The following is a 19769-nucleotide window of genomic DNA, read 5'->3' on the forward strand; positions in this document are numbered from 1 at the left end:
CAGGATGGTGGCAGCTTCTACACCTGGATGTTCAGAACACTTTAGGAAGTTTGGGTTTACAGGGATAAAAACAGCAGAGATTCTGTGCTTTTCAAAAAGCCAGCTCTGCTCCTCAAGCTGTTTTATTGAGTAACCAAGTAGCTGTGCCAGCTGAACTGTAAAGAAGAGCCTGGACAGAAACAAATGCCAAAGCAGGAGGGAAAGGCATGCACTGATTCTACTGCTCAAGGCTTTGTTTCAATAAAACCACACTCTCAGAGGACACCAGCTGCAGTGGGAAAGATCGCTGCTGTCCTTGCCATCTTTGTCCTTTCCCAAAGGGAATCTGGCAGCAAACAGTTTCAAAGACTCCAAAGCATTTGGCTGATTTCCCAAATTTTCAATATTTTTGGCTTTGGGCTACCCAGCAGTTTACACTATAAAGTGGTGTTGAAACTTTAGCATGGTATGGGTAAGATATATCTGCAGGGCAAGTGTCACCTGCATCAGTCAGAGACTGGGTCAGAGAATCAGAGAATGGCCCAATTTGAAAGGGACCTTGTAGATAATCCAACCCCCTGCCATGAGCAGAGATTCATTCCATTAGACCACATTGCTCAAAGCCCCAGTCATTATCATCTCCATCACACAGATTGGAGAATCAAGCTTTTCTTGCCCACAAAATAGCAAGGGTTGTCCCATCCCAACAATGCCAAAGGGTGTGCTGGTTTTGCATCACGGAAATGATGTTCTAAGAGAAGGTGCTAGCAGTTTCCTCCATGTCTGACAAAAAACCAATCGGTGATTAGCTTTGAGAATTGACAATCTGTTAAAGCACTGTAAATTCTCATATTAAAAATGAAAATTCCGGGAATTCAGCCTTGCCTTTTCCGGCCTGAGAGCAGGAAACTGTGAGAAACAACTGCTCATTTTGAAAATTTAGAAAGGGTTATTAAACCTTAACAAAAATATAACAAAGGACTACCTAAGGAAAAAGCTGCAGTGCTGGGAACTGCCCCTCATGGATACCACATGGCCAGTTCCTCTTCCAGATGGATGCTCAGCCTTTCATACCCCTGGGGTTTGCATCAGCCAGCCCAGCCCTCCCAAAGTCTGTCACTCAGCTCTTCTTTGCCATTTATCAGTGGAGATTGCTCTCTTGTGACTCCATTGGAGGTCAGGTGTTGCCATGCTGCACCCCCTGAGCAACCCCTGAGCTTTTCCATTCCCCACTGCCCCATGCCAGGGACACCTGTGCAGCTTCTTTGTACCTGTCCTGGACAGCCCCGGCTGTGTGACGGCAGCAATACAGGGGGAAGGGAACTGTGGGGAGAGCAGAGGGCATCTAAACTACAGTAACATAACTGTACATCACTAAAGCTTCTCTTAATATTCACACAATAGTTATGTTCTAATTGTGAGAGCCAATCATCTCATTATGCATCTATGACATAACTCAGCCAGCCTGGCCCCCTGTCTCGGCCTTAATCTTAGGACTGAAATCCTCTTGTAAATCTATAGAGAAAAATTTAATTTATCCATCAAACTTTTTTTTCCCTATTACGCATTGAAGAATCATGGGGGGGATGGATTGTCCAAACCTGTGTTAAAGCAGACAAACATTGAAATAGCTGTGAGTTTAATTAAAAGCTTGAACAGAGAGAGGAAGAGTGATGAAGACCCTGTGCCCCCAGGGAGAGAAGAAAAAGACCTCTATTCTCAGAGATGAAGATGATCTCAGAAATAAATAGAGAACTTTTGCTTTTGAACAGCTCATCCTTAAAATAGCATTCCATAACTTAACATGGCCCATAAACACAACTGTGGGGAAACCTGTGAAAAATGGGAGGAACTTCACAATTGCAGATTTAATTTTTCTGGGCAGCCACTATTAGTGAAAATTAGAAGCCACGAGAGAACTGTTTTCTTGTAGAAAAGTCTCCATAAATTTACTAGAGGGACTCCTCTCCCTAAGTGAACTTAGAAGAAAAACTATTCTAGAAGTGATTAACTGACTGAATTATTTCTATGTGTTGTGAGAAAGAAAAGGTTGTAGGGGGAGGAGAAATGTTCTAAAAGTTTATTCTGATTCTTATTATATATAGTTGGGGGTTTTTTAGTTGCTGTTAATAAAGTTGTATTTATATCCTTTTACCTTTGAGCCTACTTTGCCTTTCTCCTAATCCTATCTCACAGCAGGAAATGAGTAAGTATATTCTAGTGAGTGCACTGGCATTTGGCCAGCACTGAAACCCACCACAAAGGGTTTGCACCAGCAAATCCTGTGAAATCCTTATTTTCCAGTGGTGTCTCAGCAGTCACTTCCTACTCTGTTTCTGTCAATGTCAGTCGAATTTCATCCTCTGTCACCCAAAGTGAGGGACACCTTATCAGACCTCTCCTCTCCTCCAAACCCTTTCTCCACCATGGCCCAGAGCAAGAAGGAAAAGCAAATCCTAGCTGCTGGCTCTTATCAGTCAGTCTGTGAACTGCTGCAGGTCTCCAGGGGTTTCAGAGAAACAAGAAAATGTCTTGACGATTTTGTGTCTTGAGTCTCCAGACTTTCTGGAGTCTGTCCATTCATAATGCTGCTGCTTTCTAAGGCACTGCTTTTGTTTGAGTCCTGTGTCAGGCTCTATGAATCAAACTCTCTAGAGAAGGACATAAAACAAGTTCCTGCCTTAGAAAGTAGGTCTGAACTGTAAACTCAGGAGCGGGACAAGTCTTGCTCCTTTTTGGCTGGAATAGCTCCCTGGTAATTCGTCCCACAGGGAAGATGGAGACAACATTAATATTAACCCTATTAAAAAGAATACCCAATGCCATTCTGAGCCACAGATTTTGAGAAGGAGGCACAGCTCCAGCTCCTGATACTCTACAATTCCAGAATCTCCAGAAGCTGATTCTCCTGGTTTATTTTGTTCCCCCAACCTGCACTGTGCTTGGCATCCCGCAGGCAGATGCAGCCCCTTGTCTTCCTGGTGTCAAGTCCACAGATCAAAATAGAGACTCCTCCATCTCCTGTAAAGCCAACAAGGCTTTTCTCCTGTCTTTTGGAGCTGCTGCCTTCCTTTCTTCTATTTCTGCCCTCTCTCCATGTGGATCTTCATCAGATGTTCAGCCAACAGCATTTCCCCACCAAAAATTAACATTTCCAATTACTGAGATTTTAGCCAGGTTCCCTATTTTATTCACCCTATTTCCTCCTACTCTCTTCAGAAAAGAGAATGTAAATGAACAAGAACTGAATGAAACCCACAAGCCTGGAGAATTTGTGAATGATGGGCAAAGGGACAGAGGGAGATGGGAAAATGTAAACTACTTACATCAGCAAAAAGTGACATGTACTGGCATTTGCAGATTAAACTATCTAAGCATGAAATACTATTCCTGGAGAACAAAATTCAAATTCAGGAACCAAACCAGAATATTTTCTTACGAGCTTTTAAAATACACTTTTAATTCAGCAATATGACTTTTTAAAAACAGTGAGGTCACTATTTGGGAAAAGGTGTACTGATTTTATAAAATCCAATAGGAAACAAAATGAGGTGAGGAAAATTATTTTGATAGATTTGATTTACATAATACTGATATCCATGCTTGAATCCACCCATCATTTTACTAGTAAAAGGCCAAGCACTGATACAGTCACTAAGATGTAACCATCTGCTTAAAAAAGAGATGACAGGTTGTAAATTTTTGTTCTTGAAAACTAGAGGATTTCAGCATTTTAGAGTAATATGTTTATTTTAAAGTATAAATTAATACATCTTAATAAAAAACCCAAATTATCACTGCTGTACAAAGCCAAATTATTGCTTCTATTTAAGGGAAGCATATTTGTCTTTTATCAAAAATACTTTTATCTAAATTACAACTGGGCTTAGCCTTAGAAAACTTACTGTGATTTTTATATAAACTATGATTTTCTAAAACTTTACTATTTCCAAATATTGCAAAAACATTCATTCTCATGATAACAGTCCAGATCCAGCAAAACCATCTCAGTAAATCATCGTTCACCCAAAGGTGACATTCAAGGTGTGAGGATCTTAAGAGCAGCAAAATAACCCTGCCATCTCACACCTCGTGCTCCAGCTGGGAGAGCTCAATGACAGCACTGACAGGAAGAAGAGCAGACCAGCCAAACAGCATTTTGCCTATTTCACCCGGGGACTGTGTGATTTGCCCAAGGCTATATTAGGATTCAGTGTTGGAGAGCTGGTTGAGTGGCATTTAATTAGTGTGCAGTGCTGATCTGTGCAGCACTCCTAGTTCAGAGGGCTATAATGCAGTAGTACCATAAATAGACTGAAGTCCTGTGAAGAAAAAAAAACCAAACCAAACATCTCCCCATTATCTATTCCTGCAAACACAAAGAGTAATAACAAATACTGTGTATGACAACTGTACTGTTATAAACTGACTGGTGCCTCCTTAATATAAATTATCCAACTCACACAGTGCAAGTCCCTGATGGATTAAATATAAAACTGGGTGGATAGAGCCATCCACACCGCGTGCTTAGCCAGTTCCTCAGCCTATTCATAAACACAGAAGATTTTATTTATACAGTACCTTCCTCATCTGTGTTAGTTTCAAAGGCTGCAGCTCAAAGTCACCAGAGCCCTCATCTCTCCCACAGCTGAAAGTGCAACTTTCCAGCAGGCTCCCGGGCTCACACACATCTCCACATACCTGCTCTGTGGCTGGAGGAGGAGGAGGTTTCCTCTCTGCTTGCAGCCTTTTTTTCCCCCGGCTCTCCCAGCAGCCTTTCCAGCTCAAGCCAAGGAAGAGTTTCCTTGGGGAAGTCGTACCTCTGTTGCATGCCAGCTGACTAAAACTCTGCAAGCGCTGAGAGAAGTTTGAAGTCACAGGGAAAAAAAAAATAGTCCCCATAGACTAATCCTTGAATTCATTCCTTCACAGTCATAAGATCTTACATATTTCCAGGCTCCCCAGACTATATAAATACATATATCTGTAATGCTTTTAAGATATGTGTGTCCTCTGCTCTTCTCTTTATTCTCCATTTTGTTCATTCAGCCTTGGCTTATTTCCTGCAGTTTCTCAGCTGGTAATTACGCTCCTCTCGTATTGACACATGAAACAGTCTGTGAACACCACAAAAAATCCCCTCCACAGGCTTTGGGACACGTGTTTGTCTCTGAAGTCATCCATGCCTGTCCCATGGCTGTCAGCCTGGAGATTCTCAGGGTTGGGGTAAATTAGGGGCACTGAGCTGGCTGCAAGCCTTACATTTCAAGTCCACGCAGGATGGGGTGTGTAGGAAAAGGGTATATGGGAATAGGGCAAGCACATCATATTTGGTGTCCCAACAGATCATTTGTGCCTTCATGGCACAGCAGTGGGATGACCAAACACAGCCTTGGGGGGAAGGATAAATTCAATTTAATGCCTGAATGGGCAATAATGTAAATACCTTCTAAGAAGGGCTGTGGGATGAATTTTGCTTCCTTTACTTTGGGTGTTGTTATAGACATGTAATGCAATAGTTGGCTCTCACAATTAAGAGATAGATATTATCTAAATGTTAAAATGTATAGTGATGTTATTGTAATGTCCCCCCATAATCCTCTTTCCTCTCTCCCTTGTAACAGCCTCAGTAGTCAGGGCATTTCGAGAGGGCTGGCTTATTACCAAGAGGAGCAGTGTAACAACACCTGACCTCCAATCGAGATATAAGAAGGTCATCTCCAGCAATGCCTGGCAGAGAAGGGGTTGACTGACAAAATTTTGGGAAGGGCTAAGGATATAAAAGGCAGAGCATCCATTTTTTAGAGGAGCACATGGCTGATAGTCATGGGGGCTCCCAGTGCTGTAATTTTTCCTTATTTAGTCCTTTTGTTGTTATTTTTTGTTAAGGTTTAAAAAACTTTTTAACATCTGATCTCCCTCAGAGGAGAGGTTTTCCTTCTGCATCATGTGCTTTATCAACTTTTTTTTTAGATATGCAATAATGGCCAAGAATTTTCACCCAAAAAAAATGAAGTGCTGGTTCTCTTCTCCCAACCACCATCAATTCTGTCCCCCTCTCCCAGATCTGCTTATTAAAATCAGCTAAAAGCTATGTCCTTTTACACCATGTGCCAAACAGGTTCATGAATTCTGTTAAACATTTGCAGGCTCCAACTTTTGCTTCTCTGCAGCAGGTTTGCTCTCTGTAGCACACCAGCTCCTCTGAGTCAGAGTTACTTCAGAACTGCAGCATACTGGGAGATTCGACATGAAAACATCTACGGATGTGAAAAATGTGGTTTGATAAGTATCTCAGTAAATACACTTTGCTCATGTTGTTGCAATAAGACTGTAATAAGACTAATCAATTGAATAGCAACATATACATAGTGGTAACAAAGAAAACAATAATTTTTTTTACTCCCTCCACTATTGCCTATGTACAGATGTAGCTGTATATGCATTGTTGTTGGTGCTATTATTATTATGGACCAAAACCCACAATAGCTTATTTGGAAGCTGTTGTGCTTATGGATTGACCAAGGAACGAGCATATTTTGTATCCCCTCCTGTCACCACAGCAGGACCACCTGATGGCCAACTTGATGTCACAGTAGCCAAGCCTGGAGGATTACAGTGGACCTGCTGCTTAGAGGTGGAGAGCCAATTGTATTTCCCAGGTGGTGCATGGCTAGCTAATATGAAAATAGTCCGTCTCAGAAAGGATAGGAAGTCTCCCAACATGAAATTTCAGACTACATGGAAGCAGCAGGAATAATTCCTACAGGTCCTGCTGTTGTTAGACTCCATCGCTGGTTGTGGGCAGCAGAAACTTGGGTCAGCCTGTGGTTTATTCCCAGTGACACCTAAGTGCAGATGGCTTTTCCAGTTACATCTCTCCCACTAAAGATACCTCTCCCAGGGAGTGATCTCTGCCTAATCCACACAAACCTCATCCTTTTCTAGTGGAAGTGGGACATGTCCAGGTGTGTAACACTCAGTTATCTGCCTTTGGATGGTGACCCCACTACCCTGAGATGGTTGTTTCACTTTCTTTTAGAGTGCCCTGTGTAAGATGGGGATAGCATGCAAAGCTGTCCTAGAACAGTGCAGAAGGCTGTGCAGAACAGGAGCAGCCAACCTGATCCAGGCCCTGAAGAAAACCCAAGGACTGCACCCAGCTTGGAAGGAACAATCTGGTTTGGTGGGGAAGGGTGCCCAGAAGAGAGCTAACCTTCAATGGAATTGATGTGAGGAGCTGAGATATCTGACAGCACTGATGTACACCCCATGGAAGAACCTGAGCACTCTAGGAGGGACACCTGCAGACTTGTAGGATCTTGCCTCCAAAACTGCTTGGAAGCATCAGTCCTACAATAATTTCTGCTGGTACCTGCCATGCACAAGTCCTACATTTTTCTGTACTAGGGCTGCAGGATGTGGCAATTGGCAAATGCCACTTCAAAACAAAGAGCCCACAGGTCAGTGCTGGTCACACAAAGTCAATCTTCACCATATCCTCACCCCTCCAAGTCTCATGGGATTCCCATTCTTCCATAGTAGAGGTGAGCAGGCATGGTTGGTGGGGCTGGCACGAAGACAAGCAGAAATGCACGAACAGAAAGCAAAATTTCCAGCTGCTGAGATGCTCCAAGACATCATTGCCTCTATAAGTTTCATTATCTTGAACTTATTTTAGCCCAGTTGCTATCTAGAAATTGCATTAAAAAGGAAAAAAAATTAGAAGAAAAATAAGGCAAAAGAAAGAAGACAAGAAGAAAAGAACTGGCAGTTTTTATACAATTGCAAAAGATTACAGGTTGACCATGTGCACACCTCACACTTAAAATAGGTTCTATCATGTCAACAGGATGCCCAACACTAAGTATAAATTATATTTCCCAAGACTAAACAAAGTTTAATATTTATGCTCCTTTTCCTCCTGCTCCAATTATAGTTGTTCTTTAAAAGAAAAACAAACACGAGGAGCAAGAGGTCCAAGAGCTTTGCTCTGGCCCCATTTTCTATTCTTTCAGTGTTGAGGGAAGTTTGATGCTGGGAATATGATGATGTTTCACATGCTGGGATTTTGGCTTGTCTTGGTGCTGATGCTGGTGGCGAGCAGAGAAGGGAAGTTGTCCAGGTCAGGTGTGATTCCTGTCCCATATCAGTCTCATCATATGGTGCCCACAGCTCTCAGGCACTGTGTCTTCACCTGAACTCGAAGCTGCTCTTGGCATCTCCCTGGACTAGGCTAGGCTCAGTCCCCTGTGGTCCCAGCCAAAATCTTCCTCAGGCCCACCTCACCTTGGGCCATGAGGACATTGTTGTTGCAAGATGAACAGCTTCAGGAACAGCTGCAAAAGAAACACACATTAACTAGCTCCAAATCAGCTACCAGTGACCCAAATAGCTGTGAAATTCACCCCAAAAGCAGAGTAAAAGGCATATGTCCAGTTCTCCCGGGGCACTTCACCCTCCCCCAGCCAGATGTGACCAGCTATGAAGCAGTTCAGCTGCACCCATATTATGGATCAGTGATTGGAAGGATGAGCACAGTCCTGAGCATGGTCCTGGCTCACCTTGTCAGTCTTAGAGGACAGGGTCCCCAGGCACTGCTTGATGCACTGGCAGGCAATGACAAAAAAATTGAGCAAGAATGCAAAGTTCACAGAGCTCAAGACATTTGTGGAGTGCTTTGGAATGTTGTACATCACCTGGAGTGGCAGATGTTGTGGAAACTCCTGGTATAAGAGGGTACTACTGCAGGATAAAGATGACATGGCTTTAGTGATAAGGGTCTTCTGCAGACTGAGAGACCACAGAAGATAATACAAATAAGTTGTGATGGAAGCATCTCCCCAGATGTGAGGGTTGCTGGGGCATGCAGCAGTGAGGCAGTAAGGGAAAAGAGAGAGGAAAAGGACATGGGCAAAACTTCCAGACAAGTAAACCCACATCACGGGAGTTTCAAAGTCTCATAATTTTTGGAGGGTTGAAATGGGGCAAATGGAATTTGTGTGAGGGGACAAAACTCCAGGGTCTCCAGAGCCCTCTGGTTTTATTTTCCATCCTCTGTGGACCTCTGACATACACCACTGCCCAGCAAGACTTTGACATATGGCTTGCAAGCAGAGTTGCCAGGTGGATGTCTCAAGATGGCAATAAGGACAGAGAGCTCCTGCCTCACTTGCACTTGCCTGACAGCTCCTATGGTTGGAAGCATCTTGCATCCAACCCAGATTTCAGGTGTTTCTGTCCACTACTCTATGTCCGCCACTTTTTCTGCCCACTACTATCTCCAGGGATATCTTCTTGCCTGTGTTTGAACATCTCAAAGCTCAATCAGCAGGTTTGGGAAACTGTGCTCCATGGCACAATGCAGACCATTGAGACTGATGTGGTTCCTATTGCAAATATTTCTCATAACTCTAGTCTACCACTGCAATAGCAGGGGGATCTATGAATCAGGTGGTGCCAAACAAGCAGCAGAACAGTTTCCTGTTGTCTGTGCGAAGAGGTTAAAGATCATGTTTCACTCTTCACCTCCTGCTCCAATTAAAGTGTGAATTGTCATCCATTCTTCCTTCTCTTGGTTTCCTTTTGGGTGGGGGAATGAATGTCATTCATATCTAGCATCTTCAGTCCCTGCTATTGATTAATACCTTATGAAAATCAGTTTAAACTATCAAATACCATTGAAATAATCAATTTTCACTTTTTGTTGCTCCTCCTTTCCACCTCTTTATTTTGGCTATGTGATGTCTTACTGTAGGGAAGCTAGTAAAAGGATTCTGTGTACAAGGCCTTGAAGCTGATGATGACATAGATCCTGCAGAAAAGGATTTCACCACTGTTGGTTGAGAGTGTGATTTTGCTCCTTTTATGTTTTTTTTTTTTTAGGCAAGCACTGAAAAGAAAAGAAATTTGCAGTCATAATCCTAGGGAGAGAAGAAATTGCTTGGAAATGCTCTATTTTTGTCATGTTCCTTAAACCCTATGATCCTCCCCATAACAAGCCCTTGTTCCATCACTATGTCATTTTTTTTTAAATAGCTTACAGGTGTGTTATTTCCAAAACGCCTCTGCATCCTGCACAGTGGGTTAGCTTTTCTTGAATAATATAACTTCTGCCCCCAATGACATAGTTTGGAACTTTTTTTTTCCATGAAGGAAAATGATTGAAATCCTGACTTAAACCCTGAGCATGGCCCTTGCTGTGCAGACAGTCTGTCATGCCAGTCACTGTGTGTGCTGCTTCGGGTAGAACATACTGCAGGAGGAGAAAAGTATCTGCACTGTCTAGCTGATGTTTTGGAGTGATACCGTCTGTCTTGGTTTACCAGACAGGTGTCTGCTGGGCACACGAGCAGATAGAGGGAGGTGTCTCAGGGCTGAGCTCCAGCAGTGCTGGTGAATTCTCCCTGCAGTAAGCGACAGCCTGGCTGTGCTTCTCTGATGCCAGAAAGCAAGAGAGCCCTGCCCTTGTGAGAAACGTGAAAAATGACTACCACTTGGTTTTAAAATTTTTAAAGTTTAATAGTAATAAAATGGTTATAAAAATAGTAATATAGTTAGAATAATAAAAATTTGGACAATTTGGATTTAGGACAATACAAGACAATATAAACAAAGAGTTATGGAGAGTCTGGGTACTTTTTTCTGGGCAACATAAGCCCGAAAAAGAACATATGTTAACAGAGGATTAACCCTTAAAAGCAATAGCCTTTTGCATACTCATACACCTCATACATGATGCATAAATTCCATTCAAACACAGGATTCTGTCTGGTCAGTGTCAACTTCTTCCTCTGAATCCTGACGGTGTCTTCATGGCTGAGTGAGGCAGGAAGAAGTTAGTTTCTTCTGATTAGAGAGCAAATTTTTTCTCAGAAAGATTTAGGCGTCTTGTGGCTGCTATCTCGGTGCAAATCCTTTCTTTAAAAAAGTATCTAACATAGCATAGTTTCTATTTTAACATTATGTTATAACCTAAAACTATATTTAACACACTATTGAAGAAAATTATTGGAGCATAACTTTCTAACATAACACATTTAATATTCATTTTAATATTTGAGAAAAGCCAATCATAAAATACACATTTTTCACAGAAAGGACTGCTCACTTCTCCAAGTTTTAAAAGGTTTATTAAGGTTTATTAAAACCTTAATAAAAATTACATCAAAAGGACTAAATAAGGAGAAACAGGCCTTGGAGCCTCCCTCATGGCTGCCTACCCCATGGCACATCTTCAAGGTGGATGCTTCACCTTTTATACCCCGGGGGCGAGGGTGTGCATCAGCCAGCCCTGGCCACTCCCACAGTCTGTCACTCAGCTCTTCTTTGCTGTTTATTGTTGGAGACTGCTTTCTTGTACCTTGATTGGAGGTCAGGTGTTGCCATGCCAGGGCCCCCAACACAACCCATTGTACACCTCTTCTTTCTACCTGTCCTGGATAACCAAGGCTGTCTGATGGCAACAATACACAGGGGGGAGAAGGGAACTGTGGGGAGAACAGAGGACATCTAAACAACAAACTACAATAACGCAGCTATACATCAATAAAGCTTCTCTTAACACAGGATATCCATCCCTTAATTGTGAGAGCCAATCATCCCATCTATCTGTTATCCATCTGTAACACCCCCAACCCTGTCTCCTTTTTTACCTGCCCCCGTTCTCACAGTATCTCCTCCTTCTCTACCCCCAGAGAAACTCCCAAAAAATCCAAAGGAGTTCCCTCTCCCCCCCATCAGTGCTTATTGGCAACTCCATGGGAACAAAATTCCATAGATAACAGGGAAAGAACAGAAAAACCCAACCTCCAACAACTACCTAGAACAGAGGCTAGACACGATTAGGAGAATGAAAAGTAGGTATTATTAAAGGTGCACCTTTGAGTGTAAATACGTACACCTTTGGTAGGGGAAAGCCTCTGAGAGAGGCTACACCCAAGTTGGACGAGGGTCACAAGTTTTTCACACAATTATAAGTTGGGTCCATTTACATATCAGAGATTAATCTCCCAATTACAGCTTCGGGTAAAGAAGTCATATTCCCTGAGTTTGCTTCCCTCCCTAACTCAATTTAGTTTATACTTTTCGGGGCCTGAGGCTGTAGGCTGTCCTTGAATTTCAGGCCTAGAGGGATGGTTTTGTCTGACCAAAATGTGAAGACAGTTAACTAACACTTTATATGGAGTTTAGAGTTATGCAGTAGTGCAGTACAGGATTTGAAAAATATAGAGGCCAAAATCCTAAGGCATCATAGCAACCCATTTGGACCAAAGAATGAAGCTGGGGATGCACTGGGAGACATAGGGGAATGCTGGAGTTAGTTCAGTGGGCTGGGAAAGCAGACATAGGGCAGTAAACTGAAGGAAACAATCCTGCTCATCTATTTGATTTTTCCAAACATTGAAACCTAATTTGTTGGGGAACATCTTTATTTCAGAGATGGGATGCACTCAGCAAAAACTGCAGAGGCAGGGAACAGGCAACTTTTCCACTAGGAAGTTTAGTGCACTGGAATGGTGAAACATGGGCAACACAGAAACATAGATAATTGTGCTCAAATTATGCTTAAATATGTATCATCAGCTCCCTGTCAGGTAGAAGTGACGGCAGCAAGTTTGAAAAGCTGAGTAAACTCCTGGTCTCCTTTTTCTCATAGAAAATTTTAACCCCAGAATGATGTCATAGGTGAAAAAGATGTGATATCTCTGATCAAACAGACATGTACAAGGTTAGTATCTATCAAAGGACACTGGTTCTGATAACCTCCACAGCTCATGGAGGGAAATAGAAGCTCTTCTTGCTTGTGATTCATCTCATTCTCCGGCAGATTCATCACCCACAAGGAGCTCCAACTTTCTCCTGTGAATAAGGGAGTGGTGAATGACTAACACAGACATAGATTCAAAATTAAGGGAAATTAGTCCCTCTTGTAGCCAGCAAACAGAGAATTTGGGGATTTTTTTTGCTGGTTGTGGGCGTACCTCTAGCTGGTGTAAACCCCAGCTTTTCAGCCCAGGTTGGATATATCAATTCCTTATGATAATTCTCAGGTTTCCTTGAGAGAAGCCAGTTGATGATGGTATCTCTGGATGTGTTACAAATGCTATAAGTGGTTCTTCCATTCTGTTGTTGCTTTGAGGGTCTGACATCCCTCATCCCACTGAGCAAAGCCCTGAACAGGATTCCTCCATGAAGAGCCTCAGTACCTCCATAAAGCATGTACTCATATAAAAATGTAAATATCTTTGTTAAGAAATTGGGATCCAGATTCTGGGGTTAGATTCTACACCCCTTTTCCTCCTCAGCTCAAAGGCACTGTGTTTTAGACAGTGATCCTTACAGATCTCATGGCCCATCTGGAAGGTCTGTCCACGCCATATTATAAGCATCTCCTGGATGAAGGGGTGTGCTTCTTTGGATTTGCTCTCTGGCATCAAGACTACTGCATTTTTATTCTCTCCATATCATGAGTGAAAAGAAGAGAAGCTCTTCTTTTCTCACTGGACATTTTCAAAAGGTCCCTCTTGCTGATAGCACACTTCACAACTTAATGGATGGAATCAGCTGTTCCCAGGACTCAGGAACTGTGAGAATGGACAAACCTATCCATGGTAGGTTTGGATCTCAGGCATTTCAGTTCTCAGGTAAGACATTCTTGATAAGGGACCAGTCTTTTTACCATATATAAGTGAATATCCACTTAGGCCCAATGAAAAGTGAGTGGATGTACAGCTCCTACTGACCTCTCCCTTTCTCCACATATACACATGCCAACACCCATTCCAATCAGGAAAGAGGTTTTAGCCACAGCACTGAGGAAGTTTCTCACCTTTCACTTGTGACATTTCTTGGGTTTAACCCATGATGAGCTACTCTTAGCTCAGACCATTTCAGCCTTGAAAAATGCGCAGACTTTCTAAACAAGTAAACTAAACAAAAAATAGCCATCAAACTGTGCCCTATGAGGTTGTTGTAGGGATTGAGATTCAGGATAAAAACTTTTTAGAAGGGCCTGTTGTGCTAGAACAAGGGGTGATGGGTTTAAGGTAGGAGATGGATGATTTTCTTTAGATGTTAAGGAAACATTTTTGATGAAGGTGGTGAAACACTGTCACAGGTTTCCCAGAGAAGCTCTGGTTTTCACATCCCTGTAAGTGTTCAAGGCCAGGCTGGACAGGGCTCTGAGCAGCCTGGTATAGTTGAAGATGTCCCTGCTTATTTCAGGGGGAGTGAACTAGATGACTTTGGTGCCTTTCAAACCAAATTATTCTATGATTCTGTAATAAGAAAGTCATTGGAGATGATTAAAGAAAACAGTGGTGATATTTTCTGGCCACTGAATTATTTACTCATTGGCATTTGCAGGGAACACGCAGGAAAACTGATTTTCATATTCTTTGCCTGCCCTCTCGTGGTGAATGGGTGCTGATTAAGTGTATGCATGCATATCCATTTCTATAGACACGTATGGATGTATATGTACATATATATATGTGTGCAGTGACATATACAGCAGAAAACACTTTAGTCAGATTTGTACCTTGTGTTTGATGTTACAGAAGTGAGCAGTAGTTAATTGTCCCATTGGTGGTAACTGGTCTTTTTAATGCTGAAGATTTTCCTGTGATTGGTTACAATTTAGTTCGGATAAAATATTTCTGAAAATAATAAGACTATAATGACTTTTTTTTTCCAGCTTGGAGAGACTAGGGAGGCCTCCATGTGTTCCCTTCCTCTCTATAAACTCTGCTGAAACTGGGTGAGCTGTACAAAATCAAGAGCAAAATGTTTTTCTAGGACCAATTGTTATGACAAATACAGGGTAGCATAAAAACAACTGCCCTGTTGTTTTTAGATGGAAAAGGCATGGATGTGCCTTTTCCTACACAATGCCAGTATGGGATAGCAGAGGGGCTCAGAAGGGGGAAGTTTGGAGAAGATAATTCATTCACCTTTGGTGCAGTTTATTTTCAAGTAATTTTAAACTCATTTCCCCTTGTAGCTGCAGAGAGCAGCCATGTAGCTTGTCACATCTCCTAGAAAGGTGTCCAGCACTGGGTGTGAGGTACTGAGGGTAAATGTGTTCAACACTGCATCTCCTGTCACTTACATAAATATCAGAGGTATTGCCTAAACAAGGTGTTCAGCCTTTTCTCTTCAGACCACCTATCACAGTGATTACAGTTCATATTGATGGGCCTTGTCTATGTCCAGAGGAAAGTGAACAAGAGTAACTTCTCAACAATACATTGATTCACCACTCAGTGCATTTATTACCATTCTGACTACATATTTATTCAGGATTTTGTTTTGAAGTCTTGTACAGGGAGCAGCACACTATATCTCTGGACTTCCATAGCCTTGGGAGATTATGTCCTAAGTCCCAAGCTCCCCAGGGACATAGTCACAACAAAAGGCCTGCCAGAGTTGGAGAAGTGTTTGGACAGCACTCTCAGGCTCATGGTGGAGTTCTTGGGATGGTCCTGTGCAGAGCAAGGAGAAGGACTTGATGATCCATGTGGGTCCCTTCCAACTCAGGATATTCCGTGATCCTAATCTATGATTCCATATTGTCCAAACCCACCATTTATTGCACATTGTCCAGTGACAGGGCAGTATTTTTTTGCCTTTTCTGTGGTGACTGTGGTGGTGATCACAGGGGTCCCAGGACAAGGGAAGAGATGAGAATCTTGACTCCATGTTTTAGAAGGCTGATTTATTATTTTATTATATATATTATATTAAATGAAAATTATATACTAAAGGAAGAGAAGAAAGGATTTCATCAGAAGGCTAGCAAGGAATAGAAAAGAATGGAATGATAATAAAATCTTGTGACTGACCAGAGAGTCTAAGACAGCTGGACTGTGATTGGCCATTAATCAAAAATAACCACGAGACCAAAGATGCACCTGTTGCATTCCACAGCAGCAGATGATTATTGTTCACATTTTGTTTCTGAGGCCTTTCAGCTTCTCAGGAGAAAAAATCCTAACAAAAGGATTTTTCATATAACTGTCCATAAAATATGGACAGTTGGTCCCTAGCCCAACAAGCACCACCCTAAACAACCTTGAGGCACATCTGGGGCCACGGATATTCCAAACATGGAGTTTGGGTGTTTGGAAGGGGATGGCAGTTTATTAGCTGGCCAGGGAAAGGTGCCAAGCAGATGCCATGTAATCACAAAGGCATCCCCTGTGTTTTCTGAGGAGCTTCCATTTGTGCCTTTCCTTTTCTGAGTCCACAGAAGCAACATGCAAGGCTTGTTCCCCTCATTGCTTAGGGCCTCCTGTTGTTCCAGATATGGGGAATGATCTGCTGGAGACCTCTCAGGATGTGAAACCTCCTTTCTCATTACAGCTGGAGGATTTCCTGTCTGGAGAGATTCTTCACTCATTTTCTTTCCTCCTGCCCATTCTCTGCTGGCTGGACACATGTGGACAACAGTGCCAGGGTGGGGAACCAAGGCAGGTTCATCCTAACTAAATAAAGACCTTTTTGTCTTCTAACCTCACCTGGTCAGGACATTATTCTCATGTTTCCTGTTTCTCTCCACACCCACAGACACCAGTGTGCACAGTCTGCAGTCCTCATAATATCAGCCAAGGACAAAGCTACAGCAGCAGGAGTGAAGAGGAGAAGGTTTTCAGGCTGATCCCTCCCCTCCCTTGTGTGAGAAATGGAGTTCCTGGGGTCAGCCTACAAACAGGACCCCAGGCTTGAACCCACCATGAGCAGGGGGTCCTATTTCCCTCTTGTCCTGGCTGTGTTGCAGTCAATCAGAGCATCTTCAATGACATCTCTCCATGAATAAACTCTGGCACCTTATTTGGATAATAGCCTGCAGTTATTCCCCCCAGTGCTTTCTGTGTGGTGATGGTGTTCAGGCAGCCAGGGTTACAGATTTCACCAGGCAGACAATCACTTCCATGGGAGCCCACATAAGTAGGTTAAACAAAAGCATACAGGGTTCTTGGGACATGGTGCCAAGATTTCACAGAGAGCTCAAAACAAGGATTGGCAAGGAGTGTTGTGCTCCTGTAATGCTTCTTTTTGCAAACTGCCACAAGTCACAAAATGCATGCTCAGAGGCAAGCCTGAACTTCTCTTAAAATTAAAATTTTAAAAGAAACCTGAAACACTAACAGTTTTCAGGTTTGTTGTTTAAAGCAACAATGTACCAAAGCAGAGTTCACATGCAAGGGTGTATAGCTCTGCAGAGAAGGACCTCGAGGTTCTGGTGCACAACATGATGTTCTGAGCCAGCAGTGCCCTGGGGGCCAAGGAGGCCGCTGGGTGCCTTGGTGTGCACAGGTCATAGGTTGGACTTGATGATCTCAAAGTTCTTTTCCAACCTAGTTCATTCTGTGATTCTGTGACTGTGCAATGGAGATGACAGGCATGAAAGCTGATGCTGGTTCCTTCTCCCCAGGTGCTTCCCAGCCCGGATGCACTGGCCAATGGGGCAGTCCCTGTGGGCTTTAGGAAGAGAAAGCCTTGACAGCAGGTCAAGGGAGCTGATCCTGCCCCTCTGCTCAGCCCTGGTGAGGCACTTCTGGAGTGCTGTGTCCAGTTTTGGGCTCCTCTGGACAGCAGAGACATAGGGGTCCTAGAGCAGGTCCAGCAGAGGCTGCAGAGATGATGGGACCAGAGCTTCTCTCTTAAGGGGAGACGCTGAGGGAGCTGGGGCTGTTCAGCCTCAAGAGGAGATGACTGACAGGGGACCTCCTCAGTGTCTGTCAGTGCCTGCAGGGAGGGCTCAGAGCAGGGACCAAGCTCTGCTCAGCGGTGCCCAGCAATAGGACAAGAGGCAATGGGCAGAAATAGATGCAGGGGAATTTCCACCTGAACATGAAGAACTTCTTTCTGTGCAGTGACCAAGCACTGGAAGAGATCATCCAGAAAGGGTGTGGAGTCTCCCTCACTTGAGATCCAGAATTGTCTGGACACAACCCCGTGCCACATGTTCTGAGATGACCCTGCTTGAGGAGAAAGGCTGGACCAGATGACCCACTGTGGTGCCTTCCAACCTAGCTCATTTTGTGATTCTGTGTACAAGTAAATTCTGCAGCTGGGACAGGGCTGTGAGCATGGGCTGGGGAAGGAGAGGCTGGAGAGCAGTGCCATGGAAAGGGAGCTGGGGCTCTGGTCCATGACCAGCTGAACAGGAGTCAGCAGTGCCCTGGCAGCCAGGAGGGACATCCATGTCCTGGGGGCATCAGGGACAGCATGGCCAGCCAGGCAGGAGGGGACATTGTCCTCTCTGCTCTGCTCTGGGGCAGTCTCACCTCGAGGGCTGGGGCAGGTTTGGGCACCATGAAATAGAAAAGACATTGTCATTAGAGAGCATCTGAAGGAGAACAACAAGGAGGGTGAAGGGCCTTAAGGCTCTGTATGAGGAGTGGCTGAGGTCTCCTGGTCTGTTCAGCCTGGAGGAGACAGGAGAAACCTCATTACAATCTTCAACATTGTCATGAAGGGGAGCAGAGGGACAGGTGTCAATCTCCTCCCTCTTGTGACCTGTGACAGGACTCAGGGGAATGGCCTGAAGCTGAGTCACGGGAGGTTTAGTCTGGGTATCAGGAAAAAGTTTTTTCATTCAGGGTGGTCAGGCACTGAACAGGCTCCCCGGGGAATGGTCATGGCCCCAGAATTGCCAGAGCTCAAGGACTGTTTGGACAACACTCTCAGGCACATGGTGTGATTTTTGGGGTGTACGGTACAGAGCTAGGAATTGGAGTTAAGTGGGTCCCTTCCAACTGGGGATATTCTGTGATTCTATGATTTACAGCACCAGACTCATAGTCCATGGCTTAAGTCATCTGATACTACAGCAGAATAAATCTTCAATAAGCATGGTTATTAAAGATGTTAATTTCAGTACATCTGCAATCAGATATTATTCTGCAATGCTCAGACATTGCTCCTGGTGAGTGAAGGCCTCAAGGCCGGAGCTTCAGCCCTGCAGAGTCAGTTTGCTGCCTTCTCTTCCTGCCCACAGTTTTCTGACTGGAGTGGAGAAAATTTAGTTGGTTTCCTGAAGCATTTCAAGATTTTGAAATGTTATTTCAATACAAGTTTTGGAACATAAAAACAAATAAAGGAGGAAATCAGATGTGGAGGTTGGATCTCAGCAAACTGTCTCCAGGGTTGCTTTGGAATCAGTGACTGTGATGGCCCAGAGGGCAAGCAGCTGAGGTGTCTGGCAAACAAACTTTGAAGACCAGAACCATTTTCCACTTGAAAAGTGCAAAACATCTGCAGCTTGGCAAATCTGAACAATAGCCAGAAAAGGCTTTAATCCTTAATAAATACTGAAGACCAACTGGAATTTCAAGCATTGTATTGTGGCCTTCATTTAGCCATCAGGCCTATGTGGATATAATATGTCAGAATTAGTCCTTGGCCCTGTATCTGCTTTGACTGAATAAACTCAGGGAAGCTCCTGCTTCTCCCCATGGACCATTCAGGGTACCTGCCATGACCAGCTCACATCAGTTCACATGTCCAGTCTGGCCACCTTGAGCACTCTTGCCAGGCCCTGCAGCCCCTCATTTTCATGGGACCTGCCTAATCATGGGACTAAGCCCAGTCTCCCAACTTCTCTCTGGGACTGACTTGGAACCAGGTCTAAGGATGAGGAGAGGAAGTCAGCCTGGCTGATGCTGTGGGCTGCAGTGGGGAATGATACTCTATTTTGGCTCCACTAAGGGAATTGTAGTGAGAGTCCCTACAAAATCTATGTATTGGATAAGTGGGTCCTAGATGCTCTAAATGAGCCACAG

The sequence above is a fragment of the Ammospiza caudacuta genome, chromosome 2 (assembly GCF_027887145.1).
Source record: "Ammospiza caudacuta isolate bAmmCau1 chromosome 2, bAmmCau1.pri, whole genome shotgun sequence".
NCBI classification, from domain to species: Eukaryota; Metazoa; Chordata; class Aves; order Passeriformes; family Passerellidae; genus Ammospiza; species Ammospiza caudacuta.